Source organism: Euphorbia lathyris, chromosome 9, assembly GCF_963576675.1.
Source record: "Euphorbia lathyris chromosome 9, ddEupLath1.1, whole genome shotgun sequence".
NCBI classification, from domain to species: Eukaryota; Viridiplantae; Streptophyta; class Magnoliopsida; order Malpighiales; family Euphorbiaceae; genus Euphorbia; species Euphorbia lathyris.
Genome location: NC_088918.1, coordinates 22,817,138 through 22,824,058, shown reverse-complemented (window position 1 = coordinate 22,824,058; position 6,921 = coordinate 22,817,138). Strand labels below are relative to the sequence as shown.

General features: G+C 34.3%; 1 non-coding gene across 1 annotated transcript; it reads right to left on the bottom strand.

The window, feature by feature from the left end:
* Positions 1 to 5,967: 5,967 nt before the first annotated feature.
* LOC136207650 (small nucleolar RNA R71) lies at positions 5,968 to 6,074 on the bottom strand. Its single transcript, XR_010676780.1, has one exon. It is a non-coding gene; the product is annotated as a small nucleolar RNA R71 (small nucleolar RNA).
* Between the last annotated feature and the right edge of the window lie 847 nt (positions 6,075 to 6,921).

Here is a 6,921-nt window from a genome sequence, read left to right as displayed (position 1 = left end):
TTAGTTCATTGATGTTTTAGTTCAATAATATTTCAGTTCAGTAATGTTTTAGTTTAGTAATGTTTTAATTTGGTAATGTTTCTGTTCAGTGATGTTTCAGTTCAGTAATTTTTCAGTTGAGTAAGGTTTCAGTTTAGTAATATTTTCGTTCATCGATGTTTCAGTTATGTGATGTTTCAGTTCAGTGATGTTTTAGTTCGGTGATGTTTCGGTTCAGTGATGTTTCAGTTCGATGATGTTTCGGTTCAGTGATCTTTCGGTTCAGTGATGTTTCGGTCCTATGATATTCAGTTTAGTAATATTTCAGTTCAGTGATGATTCATTTTAGTAATATTTCAGGCCCCGTTTGTTTGGGGGAAAATATTCTGCAGGAAAATATTTTTCCAATTTTCCAGTGTTTGTTTGGGCAGGAAAATAAGTCAAAGAAAAATAAGTGGTAAGTCAATGGAAAATCAAGGAAGAAATGGGGGAAAATGTTTTACCTTTTTCAAAAGGGTAAAACATTTTCCCAAAAACACACGCGTTTAGAAAAAAATGGAGAAAACGTTAAAAAATGTAAAAATACAAAAAATATGAAACACGACAAAACATAAACAATGTGAAAACGTTACAAAACACGAGAATATGAAAAAAACCCGTAAAAAACATGAAAATGTGAACAAACACGAAAAACACAAAAACGCAAAAAAAAGCAAACACTTGAAATCACAAAACATGAACAACGCGAAAAAGTGACAAAACACGAAATATACAAAAACGTGAAAAATACAAAAAAACACGAAAACGTAAAAAAATACGAAAAACAAGAAAATGCAAAAATGCTAAAACGCAAAAAAAGCAAACACTTGAAAAATCACAACACATGAAAAATGCGAAAAAATGATAAAACACGAAACATAAAAAAATGTAAAAAATACAAAAAACACAAAAACGTAAAAAAATACGAAAAACACAAAAACGCGAAAAATGCTAAATCACAAAAACGTGACAATACATGAAAAACGTGATAAACATGAAAAGACAAAAAAAATGCAAACAAAACACGAAAACGTAAAAAACACAAAAACGTGAAAAATACGAAAAACATGAAAAAAACGTGAATAAGACGAAAAAGTAACAAAATGCGAAAAAAAGAAAACGTGAAAAAGGGAAAATCCGAAAAACTAAACGTGAAAACACAAAAAAATAAAGACAAATGAAAAAAAAAACACAATAACGTTAATAACATAAGAAAACTTACAAAAAATGCCAAAAATATGAAGATGTGAAAAAACGTTTTTTTGTGTTTTTAACATTAATTTTTTTCACATTTTCGTATTTTTCCACTTTTTTCCATGTTTTTATTTTTTAATATATTTTTTACTTTTCGTGATTTTCGCATTTTTTCATTTTTTGTGTTTTTAACAAATTTTCACGTTTTTTTCAGGTTTTCGTGTTTTCCACATCTTTTCACGTTTTTTTAACGTTTTCGTGTTTTTCACATTTCTATTCCATTTTTTTTTTGCTATTCTATTCATTTGGTGCTTAATTTGTGCTTAATACATGTGGATCTGTTTTTTGTGTTTTATATATATAATTGAAAATAAAAAAATACAAAAAATCTATATTTAGTGGTTAGAAAATATTTTCCAGTGTTGTAACCAAACACTGGAAAATATTTTCCATTGTTGTTGCCAAACAATGAAAAATGTTTTATTTTCCTGCACAATATTTTTCCTGCATAAAATTTTCCAGAACACAATATTTTCCCCCAAACAAACGGGGCCTCAGTTCAGTGATGATTTACTTTAGTCATATTTCAGTTCAGTAATATTTCAGTTGAGTAATGTTTCAGTTGAGTAATGTTTTAGTTTAGTAATATTTCAGTTCAGTGATATTTCAATTTAATGATGTTTCGGATCAGTGATATTCAGTTTAGTAGTATTTCAGTTCAGTAATGTTTCAGTTCAGTGATTTTTCAGTTGAGTGATGTTTCAATTCAGTGATGTTTCAGTTCAGTGATGTTTCAGTTAAGTAATATTTCAGTTCAGTGATGTTTCGGTTCAGTAATATTTCTGTATTGTGATGTTTGAGTTCAGCAATGTTTCTGTTCAGTGATGTTTACATTATGTTACGTTACGTTTGTGTGAGGATATAAATCAATTGCATGGAGGGAGTAGTATTTAATACGACATCTAAATGGATGACACTATACATTTATTATTGTCATTAATATGGCATTAGTATATATGAATTCTAGAGATTGTAAGCTTCATTATTATTTATAAATAAATGAATGCTTAAAAAATTAAAAAATTAAAACTTAAAAATTTATAAATTAATCTTCGAATCCTAAGGATTTACAAATTGACCTCATAAAAGTTTATAAATTGAGCTTAAAATTCCAAGGTAATAAATAGGGGGACAACACCATTAATTAGAACATCATTAATGTTGTATTTGGTTATCATAATAATGTTGTACTTTCTCAATGTCAAGCTTTTTCGCGTGACCAATCCGATGATTTAATTAGATTTAATCGACGTTGAACTTGTTCTTGCTGTTTAACATTATCTGAGGTCGGGGAGAACGACAGCGATAATATCTGGAGAAGGCTCTGCTAGGGTTTGGCTCGCCGTCGCTCGCTTGGGCTTCTCTGCCGCCGCTCTTCCTCTTGTCGCCTCTGTTCGTCGTTCTTCCTCTCTCCAGGGCTGTGTCGGTTCTCGCGATATGCCTTAGATCGATAGTCTTTTCTTTTCGTTGAAAGGAAGGAGAAGGCTCTGCTTGGGTTTGGATCGCCGCCGCTCTGTTTGGGCTTGGTCGTCGCCACTATTCTCTGCCGCCGTCCTTTTCCGTTGCTGTGTCGGATCTCGCATTGTATTTGCGGATCTGTTGCTGGCTCGTTCTCGCCTGCCGACCTTCGCCGTCGCACCTTCGCCGTCATGCGTTTCTTTTGCCGTGATCGACTGGATTACCTGTTGAAGAATTACCTGATCTATGTTCATTAAAAGAATTATAAAATAATAAAAATTATAACAGATCTATGTTCATTAAGAATCATATTGAGAAAGATAATAATCTCTAATTTACCATATTCTTTGGTGATAGAAAGAATTGTATACAAAATATCATCTTAATTTTTTTGGTTTGGGTGGTTTGATCGGTTACCTAGGGTTTGTGAGGCTACGTCTATCGCAGATCTAATGGAGATGGATTGTTCCATTGCTCATCTTCTTTCTAGATCCGCTTTCTTGAAAAATGCCTTACCTGGATCTAATAATACTGAGAATTGTCCTCCTTCGAGACCCGGGCCCTCTGCTGGACCTAGGTCCTATGCGGCTACCCTTGTCGGTGCTGATACTTCTGCGGCTTTTTCTCCGGATGTTCCGCCGCTCGTGGATCGATCTCTTATATCAGAAGAAGGTGGCTTTAAAGCCGTCAAAATACAATAGGATATTTATAATGAAAGGCTTAATCTTTATAAGCATTCTATTATCGGACGTATCACTCTTGCTAAAGGGGAATCTCCTTGGAAGCAGCCGAACTTGAAGGCCAAACTTTCATCTATTTGGGGTGGTTCGCCTAATTGGAAATTGATTTCTCTGGGTAGAGGTTTTTACCACATCATTCTTTCGTCCGCAGAGGCTTTACAATCTGTTTGGAGTCGTGGTGCCATTGCTCTTAGGCCAGGGATTATGCGTTTCATTCCTTGGAGCCTGTTAAGCCCAAAATATACCTAAAATATCATTAACATTTACATCATTTTTATTACAAATTCGTGTTATTTATATCTGTTTAGATTACTTTTACTCTCGAATATCTTTCTTTCTTGCAAGGTACCTAAATATTTGGTAAAATCCAAATAGGAACGAAAAAGGATCTAAAACAGAAGAAAAACCCTACAAAAGGAGTCAAAGACGACGTAAATCGAAAGCACCAAGTCGAAGACACGAATCAAAGCTAAGAAGTGAGAAAAATCACCGGGCCGCGACAGTGGATCCTCAACCCACGGCCGCGACACGCGTGGTATAGCTATTTCTCCCCTTCGTCCGAAGCTCAACTCAATGCTACATCATTCACGGCCGCGGATTACCATCCTCGGTAAGTGCAGAAATTTTACAAAGAGCATTTAACACATGCTGAAAATCCAAGAAACGCGTTCGTTCAAGTGGATAAAGACGTCCTTTCACAACGGACACGACTCTTAACTAACGGATACATCACTTCAAACACAACCCTTCAACATTTATAAATAAAGAGTTGATGCTGAGAAAAAGTAGCAGTGAAATGTTATAATATAGATATAGAATCAGAGCGTAGAACTTATGTCGAAGTTCTAAGAAAACACATTTCGAGAGTTAGAAATTAGATTCTGTACAAAACAAGATGAGGTACACATATTGTTTATAGTTTAATTACAACTCAGTAGCGTTTAGACATTGTTCCAGTTTTAGTTTGCATCATGGTAGTGGCCGACCGAATCCCTATTACGAAGTTACAGCGAGAAGATTGAGTAGAGTGTTCGCCCCTGAGCCTGACAACCTCTTAGGAAACCCAAGGAAGCGGAACCGATCAAGCCCTTCACTTGCACGCCCTCGAAGAACTCGATGCTCCTTGTTCTCTGTAAACTTGTATCAATTTATATTTCATCTAATAAAGTCCGTTCTATTCGACAAATCGTTATGCAGCACTTATGGTAACCAATCCAATATAAGTGAGGCTGGTGTTTTCATTAATATGCACTTGAATTCAAAATCATTACAAGGAAACTTTGTTGAACACTTAGGCAAATTATCATCTCGAAAGAGTTTTAATTTGAGTAAGGGCAACTATCCCGAAAGGGTTTTGTCGCGTTCAAAGCCAATTAATTAGAGGTTCCGTCATTTATTTCATCATCATAATTGATACAAAGTTTAAGTTGTTTTCTTTGCTTAATGCAAATGAATAAATTCATTCGTTTTTCTAAAAAGTTCTAAATGTTCCTGTTTTGTAAAATTCATCCTTAAAATCAGAAGACCTTTCTAACAATCGATTTATTCTAAATATAAAATCTTATTCCAGCATTTTCAAATACTCAAAGTTCACAAATTCAATTAAACAAATTTCCTAAATTCAATTAAACCAATTTTCACTTTTCATTTACATTTAATAGTAAATCTAACTAGTTCGAAATTAACAGATTCAAAAAACAAGTTTTTTCGTTAAAAAAACGTATCCCTATGGGATCGATATTTTTATTACTACAAGCGAAACCGTGCACTTGCGGAAATCGCTCAACAAGTTTTTGGCGCCGTTGCCGGGGATACGCCAAAATTTTTGACAAAATTTTTATTTTTCGTATTTTATTTTCGAATATAGGTTTATACATTATTTTTATACAATTTTTATATTTTATTTATTTTCAGTTATATAACATACTTGTTTTCAATTTTGTTTTGAAGGCAGTTTGGCTCGTGTAACAATTTCAAGTTCATGCGCAGTTTGCGAAATTCGGGCACGCCACTAGATCCTTTAGATCCAGAAATTGAAAGAACACTTAAGAAAAACAAGAAAAACAACAAAAACAAAGACAAAACACCCTTAAAACCCAAAGTAGACCAGCCAGAGATTATGGCCGATCCATCGACACTTATGGATTATGCTAGGCCAGGAATGACCGGTGTAACTAATAGTGTAGTTAGACCCCGTATAAACGCAAATCAATTTGAAATTAAGCCTGCTTTGCTTAATATGTTGCAAAACAACGTAACGTTTTATGGACTACCTAACGAAAACCCTAATGCACATTTGACAAATTTCTTAGAAATTTGTGACACTTTTAAAATTACTGATGTAACAGCCGAAGTAATCAAACTTCGCCTCTTTCCTTTTACTTTGAAGGATAATGCAAAAATTTGGTTAACTTCTATGCCTGCTGCAACATTTGAAACTTGGGACCAATTAGCCCAAGCATTTTTACAAAAATATTTTCCCTTAGCAAAAACCGCAAGAGTCATCAAAGAGTTGACTTCTTTTACGCAAAATGATAATGAAACTCTTTATGAAGCTTGGGAACGTTTTAAAGAACTTCAACGTTTATGCCCACACCACCAACTGCCAGATGCACTTTTAATGCAGACATTCTATAATGGATTAAATCCTACAACTAGAGGTTCATTAGATGCTATGTCTGGAGGGTTATTTATGAAGAAGACGTCCGCCCAAGCAAGAGAACTTTTGGAAGAAATGGCAATCAACAGCAGTATGTGGCCCGCCGAGCGTGGCCATATACCGACGGTGAAACCATCATCCTCAGGTACATCATCGGTTAAAGGTATAATGAATCTTGATCCTGTAGCAATGTTACAAGCCCAATTTTCTGCCTTATCGCAAAAAATTGATAAATTTATGGCACCATGCGATCCTAATGATCCAATCCAGAGAGACATTGATTACGAAGGTATGAATGAGATAGAACAGGTAAATTTTGTCCAAGGACAAAACCAAACTACTAATCCTTATTCTAATACTTATAATCCTGGATGGAGAAATCATCCTAACTTTAACTGGAAAGATGGTAATAATAATAATAATGCAAATGCTAATCAATACCGGATAAATAATTATCAAAATCAAACAAGAGATACGATTAGCACTTTATCTTCAAAAATCGACAAATTTATTGATGCTATGAATGGAAAGGTAAGTAATCAAGACGATGGTTTTCAACGGATCGAAAGTAAATTCGATCAGCTTATCAAAAACCAATCATCTAGCATCCATAATTTGGAGGTTCAAATTGGACAACTTGCTAAATCAATTCCATCCCGCAAAGAGGGAAGTCTTCCCAGCCAAACGGAAGAAAATTCGAAAGAGCATGTTAAGGCTATCACTCTTCGCTCAGGAAAAAACTATTTAGGTCCGGAAATGCCCGGAAATTCAACTTTACCTGGAAATGATTTA